This window comes from Sciurus carolinensis, unplaced genomic scaffold (genome assembly GCF_902686445.1).
Source record: "Sciurus carolinensis unplaced genomic scaffold, mSciCar1.2, whole genome shotgun sequence".
Lineage (NCBI taxonomy): Eukaryota > Metazoa > Chordata > Mammalia > Rodentia > Sciuridae > Sciurus > Sciurus carolinensis.
In genome coordinates, this window is record NW_025920158.1 from 569804 (window position 1) to 586014 (window position 16211).

At 35.6% G+C, this 16211-nt stretch overlaps 1 pseudogene; it reads left to right on the forward strand.

Moving 5' to 3' along the window:
* The first annotated feature begins 1624 nt into the window (after positions 1 to 1624).
* Positions 1625 to 2834, forward strand: LOC124974635 (proteasomal ubiquitin receptor ADRM1-like; annotated as a pseudogene).
* The last annotated feature ends 13377 nt before the right edge of the window (positions 2835 to 16211 follow it).

Consider the following 16211-nt stretch of genomic DNA (forward strand, 5'->3'; position numbering starts at 1 on the left):
AAAAATAGAGTTTTAGTAGATTATGAAAAGGGAAATGAAAGGAAGAGAGGAATAAAGGGACAGGAAAGACAGAGGAATGATTCTGACATAGTTTTCCTTTATACCTATACGAATATACCACATTGAATCTCCACATCATATACAACCACAAAACTGGCACTGCAACTAGAATAAGATGCACTCCATGTTTGTATATATGGACAAAATGTACTCTAATGTCATGTGAAACTAAGAAAAAAAAAACAAATGAAATAATAAAATAATAATTTAATTTGTTAAAATTAAATTTTATAACCCAAAGATACTTCCAATTATTATTTTATGCCCATTTTACCATATGTTGAAACAGTTTCATAGTTTCTCACCTGCAACATGCTGATTTTAACCCTTTTTTAATATCAAACTATGGTCACATTTCTTACTAAATTGAGTTTTACATATGAGGGATATTGACACGTCATGTTATAAATTTTAACAAATTGTTATCTTGAGAGAAATACTTGTTATATACCATTTTCTATTTTCTCCTTTTTTCTTACAAAGAATTTATAATTATTATAAGTAACTATAGTCTTGTAACTGCAGAATATTAATGAATGTAAAATCCATAAGACACAGAGGCATAAAGGTTGCTAATATTTTGTACATACATAATTATATGTACCTACATCTTTTGATATGTTATAATATTGGAAATATAGTACTGTACTTTTATGTAATTCTTCTCATGACAGCTCTAATTTATTATTTATTTCTATACTGGTATTTAATAACTGTTGTATACTAAAAAATCTGGGAATATATCATTATTTTACCAACTCCATTTTCTTGAAAGAATAATAGTTTTCATTAGTATCTTACTAGAGGTATGTTGGTAGATATATCTTTTGTATTCTTTCCTTGATTTATCTTTAGTCATTTTAATAGATGAAAACTTATACTAAAGAGTATATAATTTGTTAAATTTATTTATTTAGAGAATAAAATTATTTTTGCTTTAAGGAAATTGCAATGTACCCACACCCCTTTGATATATCTTACCTAATGGTTATTACATGTGCATATATCTACATACACACATATATTCATATATGTCTACACACATTTACATTCATATGCAGATACCCATATATTTACATATGCAGATGCATATATAAATGTGCACAGTTGCACATGTGCACATACAGATTTAAATATGCACATGTATACATAAAAACATACACACACATATGTAAAGCAACACCAATTAGATAAAAACATTTCATAGTTAATTGTTTCAAATATTACATTACAGTTGTGATCAAATGTTGTTTATATTTCTGTTGTCTTATTTGATGTTTATGAATTACATATTTCATAACCTCTATACATTTTCCTTTGTCAGAATTACATGTATTTAATGAATTCTAATACTTCTTGGTCTAGTGAAGATATCAACACTTTTCTATGTTCCATTTATTTTCCCATGATTATTTGTAAATTTATAGTTTTATACATCAAATGATTAACATTTTGTTATTTTATTCCTTTAGTTGAAGGTTTTAAAAGTTATTTTCTGGGGGGCCTGGCAGGCGCCGAGGAGGAAGAGCAAACCGGGACCTCACCTCTCAGCCAAGGGATAAGAACTTCAGGCACTCTCTTCCCAAGCCTGGTGCCAGGCTTTCGGGGGTCCTCCGAGTATTTGGTGGAGTTTCAGGCAGGGAAAATGTCATTGAAAGGCACTACGGTCACTCTGGATAAACAGAAAGGGCTCGTGTACATCCGGCAGACCGACGACTCTCTCATTCACTTCTGCCAGAAGGACAGAACATCAGGGACTGTGGAAGACAACTTGATTATCTTCCCCGATGACTGTGAGTTCAAGCACGTGCCTCAGTGCCCCAGCAGGAAGGTCTCCATGCTCAAGTTCAAGGCTGGATCCAAGCGGCTCTTCTTCTGGATGCAGGAGCCCAAGACCCACCAGGATGAGGAGCACTGCTGGGAAGTCAACGAGTACCTGAACAACCACCCCCACATGCCTGGGGCCCTGGGGGCGAGTGGGAGTGGGGGCCATGAGCCCTCCGCGCTGGGTGGTGAGGGCGGTCTGCAGAGCCTGCTGGGGAACATGCATCACAGCCAGCTCATGCAGCTCATGGACCAGTGGGCCTTGGGGGACTGGGTGGCTGTGGGGCTCTGACTGGGCCAGGTCTGGCCAGCTTGCTGGGCAGCGGTGGGCCTCCTGCCAGTAGCTCTTCGTCCAGTTCCCGGAGCCAGTCGGCAGCGGTCACCCCATCCTCCACCACCTCTTCTGCCCATGCCACCCCAGCCCCCTCTGCACCAGCAAGCGCCTCGGCAACCAGCCCAAGCTCTGTGCCCAGTTCAGGTAATGGAACCAGCACAGCAGCCAGCCCGACCCAGCCCATCCAGCTAAGCGACCTCCAGAGTATTCTGGCCACCATGAGGCAGCCAGCAGGTGGACCTCGCCAGCTTGCTGACGCTAGAGATCATGGCACCCATCCTCGCCAACACTGACCTCCTTCGGGGAGTCACTGCCCCAGACTGCAGAGGAGATCCAGAGCACACTGAGCTCGCCCCATTTCCAACAGGCCCTGGACATGTTCAGCGCGGCCTTGGACTCGGGGCAGCTGGGGCCCCTCATGTGCCAGTTTGGCCTTCCTGCAGAGACTGTGGAGGCCACCAACAAGGGTGATGTGGAAGCTTTTCCAAAGGAAGGCGACGCTAAAGACAAGAAGGATGATGAGGAGGACATGAGTCTAGACTGTGGCGGGCATGGCCGCGGGGTCGCCTGCTCCCGTGGTGGCGCTCCCACCAGCTCTTTTCTTCAGACCTCCTGATAAATAAATCCTGTCTTAAAAAAAAAAAGGTTATTTTCTCAGGTTAATTTTAATAAATACATTTTTTTTTCTTCATTTTTGCTCTTTTATTATTTCATAATCACAGGTGTGTGTTTAATGAATTAGGATTTTTATTTAAAAACAATGCAAACCTAATTGGTGTGTGACACTCACCAATATTGTACCATACGAGTGCAGTGTGACAGGCTGTCACATATTAAACCTACCAGTCTGTGCAACCAGCATTGCTGTCAAGAGAAAACTTCAGTGCAATCCCTGGAAGATCCCTCAGTTACCTTCCCAGTCATTTCTCACCCCCTCAATCCACAGTGCTAATCATTAACCACATGAGTAACATAACAAGATTCCCACTTGTTTTAATAGAGGAAACCATACAGTATGCTTGAGACAGGATTTCTGTGTATTTTTTGCCCAGTATTTTGTTTGAAAATTATAAGCAACCAAGTTGATTTGAGTTTTGATTGTTCATTGTTTGGGGCAATTAAAAAACATTGTTGCTTGAGTATACTGGGATACACTGTATGAGGAACACAGGGAATTCCATCAAAAAATATAACCTAAGAATGAAATTCCTGCAATACAGAGTATACTATATTCAGTTTTATTAGATACCGTCAAGCCATTTTCCAAACCAATTATGTCAATTCACACTCACTTCAAAAACTTATGGTAGACAATTTCTGTTGTCCTGCTTACTTGCTGATAAGTTTGTGATTTGTTTGATTGATTTTCATGCTGCTGTGCTTCAGGGCTAACACCTTATGTTTTTAATATGTACTTTCCAGTTGAATAGTGAAGTAAAATATCCTCACATATAAATATGAAACACTGAGACCTTTTTTTTTTCCTTTTTCTTTTTTCTTTTTTTTTCCCTATTGGGCTAATTTAAAAAAATTTTTTTTGTAGTAGTAATTTATATATCTCCTAAGTTTTGGATACTATTACTTTTTTACTATATATATATATTTTATATATATATTTACTATATATATATATTTTATATATATTTTATATATATATATATTTACTATATATATATATTTTATATATATTTACTATATATTTTTTACTATATATATATTTTATATATATATTTTATATATATATAAAATATCTTCATTTTATCCTATAAAAGAGGACATACAATGGTTTGAAGGAAAAGGTGACCACTTACAATCTGTGTGGTGCAAGTCAACTCAGAGGAAGCATGAAGACCAGAGAGTTTACGTAACTAATTTGCACTCTCCTCCAATTAATTCTTAAATGCACAAAATTCTGGTATATTTAGAGAAACATTCTAGTTCATGAAGCACATCCTACAAAACATTTTGGGTTCAAATCCTCCTGATTGTTCTTCTGCTATATAATGCCATTGTCTTATTTACCACAAGATCAGAAGAAGTTGACATTGTGTCAGGTGTTCTTATGAGGAGTCAAGTGAGCTACAGAGTTGCTGTTCCCATTTTCCTCCCTAGATGGCTTTTGCTAAATATAACTTCTTAATTTCAATGAAGCCTATATTTTTTAGAAAAAAAATTTCATTATCAACTGATTTTGGATCCCCAAATTTAGGAAAACACTCTTTAATATTTTCTTTGAAAGCTGTGTTATTTCACCATTTGTTTTTTGTACCACAATCCAAATAGAATTGATTTTTGTTTATGTGGTGAGCCAAGAGTTAAAGTTCATTTTTTGAGACTCGAAGAATTCAACTTTTATTGACAAGACCATTCTCTTCTGCTTATTGTAACTACAGAGGTGGTGGTGGCATAATTAATTACAGAATATGAATGTTCTACATGCTCTATTCTTTTAAACCAAAGTGAAATTATTCTACCTGCTGTATCTTAGTAGCACAACCTGATAACCATTAGTGAAAACTCTCTTTGTTTTCCATTTCCAAGTTTCCTTCACAATTTTTACCCAATTGAGCTCACATATACATTTTAGAATACACACACACACACACACACACACACACACACGTACAAGAAATTTTTTTTGAAGGAGGACTATGCTGAACATTTAGTTTAAGGCTAATTGGATAAAATTGATGTCTTAACAATACTAAGTTCCCCAAACTCTGAAGGTGGTATATATTTGTCTTTGACTATTTCTTAACAGTATTATTTTGTTTTTCCTTTTTTTGGGAAATTTCACATATTTTATCAGATTAACTCTTAGATATTTGATCTCTTATACTAATTGAATTGTGTTGTAATTAAAATTTTGTTTTTATTTATTGTGGATAGAGTATTGAAATAATGTTTTTATATATTGACCTTGAATTCTGTCATCTAGCTAACTTCCCATGTTGATTCTATTATATATACCTACGTATAACTGAGTCTTGTCTGCAGCCCAGTTGTGCCAGGACAGTGGGGTAGGTTGCAGACAGGCCAAAGTAAGTACCTGGATACAGCATAGGAAACGTATGATTTATGGGGGAAAAACTTCCAAGAGATAAGAGACTGCACCAAGAAGAGTTCAATGGCAACAGGCCATCAGGGAGCTCCTCTGTCCTTATGTCACTTGCCTGGCAAATCTCCTCTTTCTCATGATGTTTTGTCTGGCCACCTGAACAAGTGACCCATATCCTTTCCACAATATCCATAATTCTGCACCTGTCCCCACTGGGAGGAGTGTCGTATGTTAGGCTGTAGAAGCAGTGACATCATCTTCAATAGCTTGCTTGATTTTCATTTATGATCAATATTCCAAGGAGCAACTATCCTATCTTGCATGTATGCAAGAAAGTTGCTTTCTTTGGGTAACACTGACTTGTCTCTGTTAGTTAAACAATTTTTAGAATTTCACTTAGATTTATTTATAGTGTTTTTGACTCTCTGTATAGCTTTGTCAGTGGTGACTCTAGGTATTAACATTTTATACATGTAACTTTTACTGCAAACATCACACATAATTTCAAAAACACCAAAGGGAAAGGAAAGCCTGTTGCACTAACCCATACAGTTATACTTCTTCCTCCTCCTGGGTTCTCCCAGCATGCATAAGAGAAATCATGTTCCTTCAATGTAATAGGTATCTGGACATTCAGGCCCAGGCTTGCTCTGTTACCTTAAAGGGCTAGGTTTTTTTGGAGAAGGGGCTTTTTTAGTCATTTTTTTTTCACTGCTGTGACTCTAAGATCTGACCAGAACAATTTGAGGAGGAAAAGTTTATTTGGAGGCTTATGGTTTCAGAGGTCTCAGTCCAAAGACAGCAGGCTCCATTCCTCCAGGTTCGAGGAGGTGCTAAACATCATGGTTGAAGAGTGTGGCAGTGGGAAACAGCTCACATAATGATCAGGAAGCAGAGAGAGGGACTCCACTCTCAAAATACAAAATATATGCCCCATAGCCTCGCCCCCAATGGGCCACTTCCTCCAGGCACACCCTATCTGCCTCAGTGAATCCCACCAGGGATTAATGCAATGATTAGGTTAAGGATAAAACCCAATCATTTCTCCTTCAAGCTTTCTTGCACTGTCTCACACATAAGCTTTTGGGGAACATCATATGTAAATCAAAACAAGGGCATTCAGGGACATGGTGTTTTTAATGTTCCTTTTAATTAAGATACTACACAGCATGTTCTTTAGATTTTCTGTGTTCACTGTCATATCATGTACTAATAATTTTACTTTCCTATGTAACATTCAAATCAATTGCTTCCATTACAATGACTAAGGCACCTATTACAATGTTTTATGAAAGTAGGGACAGTTTCTTTATTGGATGAAATTTTCCATGGACTTTTCATGTTCTGGAATATCTTAGAAGTAAGGTACAACTGTCTTTTGGTTCTAGCCTAATTTTCAACTACATTTGAATTGTGCATAGACTTTTAAACTAGAAATATTATCTTCCTCTGGAGAAAGGGCAGTTTTGTTTGCTCTGTATAATAATAAAGATAATGTCACCCTCCAAGGCAAGTGTTAGATCTGCTTTTAACCATTGCAAAACATCCAGGTTCCTTGATCTCAGGGTTTCTCTGCTGTGAGGCAAGCCCACATTGTGCACAGAATCCGCCATGCTGCCCAGCATTCCATGATTTGAGGAGAAAGGTAAGAGATGCTCAGAGTGTTTGACATGCTGTGCCGATGTTGTCCTTGCCTGATACCCTGGTTTGCTCTTTTCTTCTGTTTGCATCCATGAAACAGCAACACACATACCTAAGAGATTGCCACTAAGGTAAACTTTAAGATCCTTTACAGATTTTTGACAGTTTCTTTTCCAAATTGCCTCTTCGACCCCTGGAATTTTTTGTTCACAACTGATTTTCCCAGTATTTAGACATTTTTCTGGTATTTTGTAATTGATGTGTATTTCAACTATATTGTGGTTGGAGAATACAAACTGTATCACCTTCACCTCAATTATTTAAAATTTATTGAGAATTATTTTAAGAGCCAGGACATAGTCTTACTCAATATATTTTCTGTGGCCCCTTGGAAAGAATGTGTATCCTAGTATTACTGGATGGAGTGTTCTGTGTCAATTATATCTGGTGTTTTAATGATGTTGCTGAGTTTTCTTCATCCTTGATGACATTTTACTCATTCAGTTATTTGGAAGTTTCTAAAGTTTCTGACAATAAAGTTGAGTTTCTCTATATATACTTGAAGTTTTATCAAGTTGTGCTTCATGCATTTTTAAGCATTACTCTTTGGCACCTGCACATTTAGCACTATTAAGTCTTCTTGATGCATTTTGTCTTTATATTCAGTGACTCAATTATAAACTTTTCACATAAATGACCCATTATATAACATCTTTTGTTCATGATAATTTTCTTTGCTCTGAAGCCAACTTTACCTGTTAGAAATTCAGCCAGTCCTACTTTTTTTGGTTGATCAATGTCCAATATATCCTTTTCCACTTGCATGTTAACTGCATATATCATTGCATTTGAAATAAGTTTCTACGTTAGGTCATGTTTTCTAATCATGATTCATTAATGTTTCTTACCTGGCACATTTAGGTTATTTACACTTAATGTGATCATTGATGCTTTGGGAACTATAACTGCTGAAGGGTTTCATGAGGATTAAATGAGATAATGCAGGCAAAGTATTTGCAAATGTGCCTGGCACACCAGCAGTGCTGTGCAAAGGTTAGTTAATGTTTTTTGAAATGAGGAACAAATTGAGCTGTTCACATTCAAATGATGGACTTCATTTGGAAAAATGTTTAATGCCTAAGTTTTGAAGATTTTACAATACATAGAATCTACTGCTGTGTGCATATATATGCCTGTTTTGGGTGCTGCATTAGGGTAAAACAATGTAAACCCAGCCATTGTTGGTTTACCTTGTGATCTTAGGGAGAGGAGAGTAATTAAAGCCACAACTAAGGAATACAAAATTTCTTCAAAAATGTGTTTTACCTTTGGTAAGTTCTAATTATGGAGTTGGAGTTATCTTCTATTATGTTCCACTCCAACAAGGGGATAGGGAACAATTTTGCCCCATTTTGGGGGCACATTTTTGTCCCTGTAATGTTACATATGAAGAGTTTAGTTTCTTTGACCCAGTTCCTCATTTGGATGGTACAGAAGGAGGAACTTATGATAGGCAGGCATACTACATGTTATTAAGGTACTAGGTATTGATGCATGATGGCAGAGAGGAGCAAGACCCTTCCCTGAATTATGTGATAGGAATTTAGGGTTAAAGGCAGGAACATTCACTGACAAACCTCCTTCCTTTCCCAGGAGAGATTATATCTACCAAGCAAAGTACTTGTTCCTTATTTTCAAGATTGTGTTTCAGCTAAATGGCAATGGCTGGAGTGTAGTCGTCAGCTGACTTAAAAGTGACCTACTTCTTTTTATAATCAATTGGAAATGAACTTGGGGGAACAGATAAATAGGGTTATTTTTCGTTCAGATTAGAAAGTATTGTTCTTGTTAGCCAATGTTCTTTTCTAGCAATCTAATCTGCCTATTTCTCAGTAAGCCATCTCTTATCTCTTTTTCACTTTAAGGTACTATTAGGATACAATAGTCTTATGCTGGACCCAATTATGTACTTATACATCACTTTCACTGAACTTCCTCTCTTACTAAAGCACAACCTTAACCCTTGTGTCTCAGATAGTTACATGACAAGTGAAGATTTTTGCATAAAAAAATATTTTTTGCATATAAAAAATCAAAACATTTGAATATTTAAAACAATTTTCTGTGACTCCCATACATTTCTTCATGTCCTACATATGATACCAAAATATAGATGAAGATTAGAGTATTAATGATTAAGAAAAGATTGTGATATGGGGGAAGAAATGATGGGAGAGTAAAACAGACATTATTACCTCATGTACATGTATGATTGCATGACTGATGTGATCCTGCAATATGTATAATCAGAAAAATGAGAGATTACACTTCATTTATGTATAATCTATCAAAATAAATTCATTCTGTCATGTACAATTAACTAGAACAAATAAAGAAATATAAAAAAAGATTGTGTGATTCTTGCACTTAGTTCCCTACTCATAGGTTTTCCTTTAGTTCTATGCTATTTTTTTAACCCCTAATGCTATTTTATAACTCTGATGTGTCTTATTGTCTTCTAATTCATTCACTGTTCCTTTAATTCCAGGCAAACAGCACCTGCCCACTTTATCAACTTGACCTTGTATTCTCTTTTTGCAATTTCTAAGAGAGAGTTTTGTGTGTGTGTGTGTGTAGGTGTGTGTGTCCAGAATGAGCCTTGGAATGCACCTGGAATAGAAGTGAAGGCAAGGCATGTAGTCAGCAGAGCAGACCAGAAAAACAAGAAAAATTAGCCTTGGTGGGACACATGGAGATCAACAGCTAAATTGAAAGTGAGGATTGGCACTGCCTTCATTGCAATATTCATCCCAGAAAGCTCTGCAATCTACTGTTATACTGAAGACTTAGGAACAGGCTATCAGCACCAGTCACTCGACTGGATGAATATATTAGTTGTCACAGGCAGCCAAAGAGTGATCAGAAACAAACACCTAAAATTCCCCTCAACCTTGTGGAGCAGGAGACCCCAGAGAAGACCCTTTACTCTGCTGCTGGTACTTCCAGGAAATGCAGAAAAGTGAGCAGTCCACTAGGCACTTACAGTTAATTGGAAGAAGACAGAGAAGCACAAGATTGAATGGTGTTAGTCCTTAGGATTTTGAGTGAAGATAACAGAAAATGATCCTGATAGAAACACAATATCAACTGGAGCAAAGAATGTTGTGGAACAATGTTTAGAGTTATTAGACTTTGCTGTTGTCTTTTTGACATTAGAACAGTGCTTGTCGGCATAAGAGCTCAATACATATTTGTATGTTTGTAAATAATCCTTTAGTTCATCCAGAAGCACTAGATTTGACCTCAGAATTAGAAACAGTGTGAAGTGTTTATTTTTATTTTTAAAATAAGTCTTTGGAGTCCATTTAAGAAACAGACTCAAAAAGAAAACTGATTTGCCAGACATGGGTTCTGTTCTAAGATAGATCTCTAAGAACCAAAATGAAACTCTGAACAAAGTGAGACATGGAATTTATGTTATTGCATTAGATTTAATTAAGAATGGGACTAGGTGAAAATCACTTCTACTGGGAGCATTGGTAAGCGACTATAGAACATGATCCTGCAGGAATTCAATGATATATGGTTTAAAGCATCTGAATTAAGGTGAGAGGGACCTGCTTAGAGAAACAGATGAATATTAGAGGTCACTATCTCCAGACAGGTGAACAAATGTCTGTTTTCCTTTCCAATGCCCAGGTTTAAGCAAAGAAGGGAATTTTTTGACTCCTCTATTCAATTCAGAGGACATGAACCTTTTGAAAGACTGAAACCCAGGGTTCCAATGTGGCCACAATTCACTCTGCATCTTTTATTGATGTTTCTTTCAAAGTAGAATTAATTATTTTATGTCAACTCTCTTCAGGAGGAAGAAACTGAAGTTACTAGAAGAAAGCTGGCTTGTATTTTTCTATTTTTACCACCAGAGGAAAATTGGCTCCCTTTTCTTGATTCCAGTTTAATAAAATGCTTTGGGAAAGGTATGCCTGCTCTGGCTTAGGTCATCTTCTCAGTCATGTGCTTATGGAGCTGAACTGGTACTATGATTTGGATGTTCTTCAAAGGATCATGTGTTGGACGCTTGGTCTCGTGTGGTAGTACTGAGAGGTGATGGGAACTATAAGAGATGAGGCCTAGTGAGAGGTCATAGCGAATCTTCTGTAGCTCTCTGGTTTCCTCTTTTTGTATGAGATCTCTCTTTCTTTCTCTAGTGATGCCATCTGCTATTATGTGATGTGGCCAAGGAGGACCTCATGAGAGGATGGATAAATGCAGCTGCCTGCTCTTGGATTTTTAGCCTCTAAAACTGTGAACTAAATAAAGTTCTTTTCTTATAAGCTATCATGCTTCAAGTATTTCATTATAGTAATAGAAAATGAACTAATACAGGTGGTTTTTGGCAGTTACAAGCTTAAGAGGGGAAGCAGTACCTAAAGAATCATGTTTTTTCTTAAAAAGACACCACCATGCAAATCAAATCTAGATAAATTAACTTAGGAAGAAAAATGAATAGTGCTGTAGTGACAAAATTATATCATATTTCATATAACTTTATAAAAAACACTTCCATCTTCCATTGCGCTGATATATTACAAATTGGAGGAGAGTATATTAGATTTGGAATAGAATGAGATTTTATTTTAATTTCTGCAAATTAGTGACTTATCCTTGTATCTCAAAACTCAGAACATGATAAAATAACCTTATATATTTAACAGATTAATATACATATTACATATCAGCATATTCAAATTATTATGCATCTTATGGTGAAAAAAGAGCCATTTGATTACATAAGAAATTAACATAAAATGTGTCCATAATGATATTGTCTTAGTCCATTTACTACTACCAGAACAGAATACCTGAGAATTGGTAGTTTGTAATAAACAGAAATTTATTGGGTCACAGTTCTGGAGACTGGTAAATTCAAGATTGGCAGGTTGGCATCTGGTAAGGGTTATTTTGCTGCATTGTCCCATAATGAAAGAACAAATAGCAAAGGCAAAGGGGAGATGGGGGGGGCAGGCTAAACTCATCTTTTACAAGGAACCCACTTCCATGATAATGAACACACTCCCTGTTATCAATTTGTGAGGGCATAGCCCTCATGTTTGAATCATCTCTTAAATGTTCCACTACCCAACACAATCATATTGGGGATGATGTTTCTACCACATGAACTTTGGGGGACACACTGAAAATAGAGTAGAAATCAATATAGTTAGTGCCTTTTAGGTATTACTGATAATATTTTTTTTAAAAAATTCAAATATAGGTTTTCCTTTGACATGATGTAGCACAATTTTAAGTGAATCTTTCCATATCAATCAGTATGTACATATAGAATTTATATCGAAATGAGTTTATAGAAACTAATATTAATACAAAAAATCAGTTGTAGTTCATGTATCACTCATTCTTCAATGAATTTCTCTTCCTAGTAAAATTTCTGATTATGTCAAATGTTTCTGTAAAACAAAGAGGAATGTTTTTAAATAATCAATAAAAAAAGTTTGTGACTTCTTAATCACCCTTCACTATTTTCAATTAGATTTCTGCTATCATTCTGTTAGGAAGGATTAATATGGAAAGTCTTGTAAGTAAAAATTACATGTCTATGGTGGGATTTATGATTAATTGTAAATTTAGGACAACTTGATAATTGTTGTCATATATAAAACTGTCATAATATTAGTTGAATGCTTTTCTTATTAAAGATAATTTCACTGATGGTATCTTCTACAGTTAAATTTAATTTTACAATGCCTATTAAGTGACCAATGACTCATTTGTAATGGGTCAATTCTCAACATGATTAGGAGAAAAATGGGACCAGTATATTTGCATCTTAAACAGGAAGACTAAATATAATTCTGGAGTGTGTGATTGTAGTTCTGGAGTATGTGTTTTTGTGTGTGTGTATATAAAGAATAGCTATTTCAGGGTAGTCTGGAAGAGTTCTCTTCATGACTTAAAGAAATGAATCTGAACTTTGTGTCCCCCTCCCTTTTATTTATTTTAATTACCTAGACATAAATTTATGTCATGTAATCATTGTATAAGATTCAGTCAAGAAAAAAGAAAAGTCCCATCATAAACATAAAATACAAATAAACAAACAGGATGTCTTCCCAAAAGAGGTTTTTCACATCCTCTAACTCATGCATGTCATTCTGGTGACAGGTGTGCATTCAGAATTGAGAAAACAACAAAGATTAATGAGATTTGTAATTATAATAAAAAAGCACTTCAAGTGGCTAAACTCATTTTTGCAGTCATTTAAAACTCTATTGCAGATGGGATTTGACTGAGAATAAATAGCATTTTTCTTTCTCTCAAAGAGACAGGAAATTGAACAGACTTTTCTGTAGTTGACTATAGTTGGCTGAGCAATGGTTCCTCAAAGATGTCTGCATCCCAATCCCTGGAATCTGTGAATATGTGACCTTATATAATAAAGAGGATTTTGCAAATGGGATTGAGTATTAGGATTCTGAGATTGTGATAGATCTACCTAGGTAGGTAGGACACAGACTGCTCTCTTGTGAGAGGCTGTGTTCATTATGACTAGGAGCTTGGGCCTGATCCTGCACCGTGACATACTAGAGAGTGGGAAGATCAGAGTTAGATTTAGATGTGGTAAAGGAAGCAAGTTTGGAATGATGGGGAACGGCAACAACCAGGGAGTTCAGGTGGCTTCCAAAATGAAATGGAGTCTTCCTTAGAGTTTCCAGAGGACTGAAGTTCTGAAGACACCTTGATTTTTAGCCCCATAGACTCATTTTGTATTTTTGAATTACAAAATTACAGGAGAATAATTTTGCTTGTTTTCAGATCACTAAGTTTACAGTAATTTATTACAGCAGCAACAGGAAACTAACGTACTAAATTTTTGCTGCAGTATTTGCATGGAAATTTTTGCATCATTTGGCATGCATGAATAACAACAGGGTAGGGTCAATTAATTTTATACTAATTGTTTGTGATGCCAGTCACATGAAGACTCAGGCTTTTCCCTAAACCAAATTAACGCCAATTTGATTGTTTACATAATTAACTTATGCATTCAACAATTATTTTTGAATGTGCCTACTGTGTGCTGATTATACATAAGAGAGCTCTTTTTTTGTTAACACATAATAATACCTATCTATGGGGTATTATGGGTGATAGTTCAATAGATATATAATGACTTGTGCTTTCATGTAAAACAGTGGGAAAGAGGACAGTATCAAGTGAATAATGTTCACTTCAATTCATTATGTTGTTACATGGTGTAAGATGCTTCCAAGTGTTCAAAACAGGAGAAATTGATTTACCCTGGTTAGGGAATGTTTTCTCAAAGAAATGGATTTTATGTGACATATATAAGATGAAGAGGAGAGAATAAAACCTTTTGGTCATTTAACTTTTTAAAAAATAACTTTAAGAGATTTGAGAGAAGATTCATGGCTTTTTAAATAAATCTGGTTGCAACAGGGAGAAGGAAAAAGAAGAAATAAAGGAATGTTGGTTTTCAGGAGGTGTTCATTCAGTCAAAGAATGTGATCATATCATGTTCTGAGTAGGATAGTGTCAGTGTGAATAAGGAGTCAAGAGAAATTTAAAATTCAGAATTTACAGAAAGGGGAAGGGAGGGAAGAATGTGAAAAGTCATTAACACATAAACCCCCAATTAAGCAATAAAGAAAAAAGCTAGTACTACACTTATTTTGCAATATTTCACATATAAAGTTTTAAATAGAATATAAATAAAAACAGCCCTTATAAAATAAAATATATTTTTATTGATGAAGTGTAAGGAATTGTTGTGGGACACAGAATCATAGGTAGGACACAGACTGCTCTGTGAGAGGCTGTGTTCATTATGACTAGGAGCTTGGGCCTGATCCTCCACCATGACATACTAGAGAATGATTTTTTGACAGAAGGAAAGATTTGTGCTTTAGAAACCATCATGGAAAAAAAAAAACAAAAAACCAGAGGCCGTATTGTAAACAGGAAAGAGGGAATTATGAGAGGCACTGTGTCCATTGGAGGTGAAGTGCTATGAGTCTGCACATGCAGAAGTTCTTTGGCATCTTTGTAAGCTCAGTAGTAATGGCTTGTTTCTCCAAAGGTCTAGGATGAATGGTGAGGGCAAGAAGAGCTCAAGAATTCAAGGGGTGGCTCCTAGGAGGGTGGGGAGAGGTAGGATAAAAATGAGGGAAGAGACTGCAGTGGCTTAGCTGGAACTTTCCAAGTATCTATCTTGGGTCTGAACATTTTGGATTCACCTTGACCATACTGGACAAGAGGATAATGGTACCTCTAACTAAGGTAGATAATATAGTATAACCCATTGATGTAGAATGGGGGTCATGAGTGAGAAATTTGAGATAGCTATTTACACGATACCCTGTCATTTAAATGGTTTCACAAAATAAATATGATATCATTGGTAATATCTATATTTGTGGTAAAAGTCAGAATGAAAATGTAGGACTTTATGTGAGAAATGGAATGTTATTTCATTCTAGATTGAATAACACATTATCTACTATATGACTACTGTACGGTTTCCCTATTGTGATGTTTTATCATGAATTCATAGATTTAATTTCAATTTCATTTCAGTAATTCCCCAGTGGTTGTATGGAACTTGGTTCCTATTTAGAATCTCACTTTGTGACTTACATACTGACACTGGGAACCAGTGGTGTGGTAAGGCTAGCTCTTACTAACTCATAATGAGAGTATTATTATATGTCAGAAAATTTTTTGACCCAATTGTTAATAACATAGTTGTATCAAATATTAAATTATATAAACTAAATAAATTATAGTTAAAGATAAATATTCAGAACTCAGCTCTTCCTAATTATTTTACTACATTCTTCTATTACCTAAGATCTTGAGGTGATTTACACCTGTTGTATGTATTATATGGTCAAGATTCTATATAATGTGCTACTGCATATCTTTTCCAAATTCCATCTTTAGTTTTATCATTTTTGTTAGTTTGATATCAGTCATAGTAGGAGTACTTACATTATGAAAATCAGAAAATGCAACAAATCAGGACATGATTTATTATTTTGTTTATTGTGTAGAATTAAGTAAAGTGAATGAAAAATGTCAGTGGTATATATTTAAACTTTGTATGACTGTAGTCATTACATTGCCAATAGCAAATAAAAAATGAGAAATACTCTGCCTTTATTCAAAAATGTATTGATTGATTCAGTAGTTTGTTTGCATAGTCATTGAATGAGTGAATTTCCAACTTACATCTCAGTTTCACTTTCATCC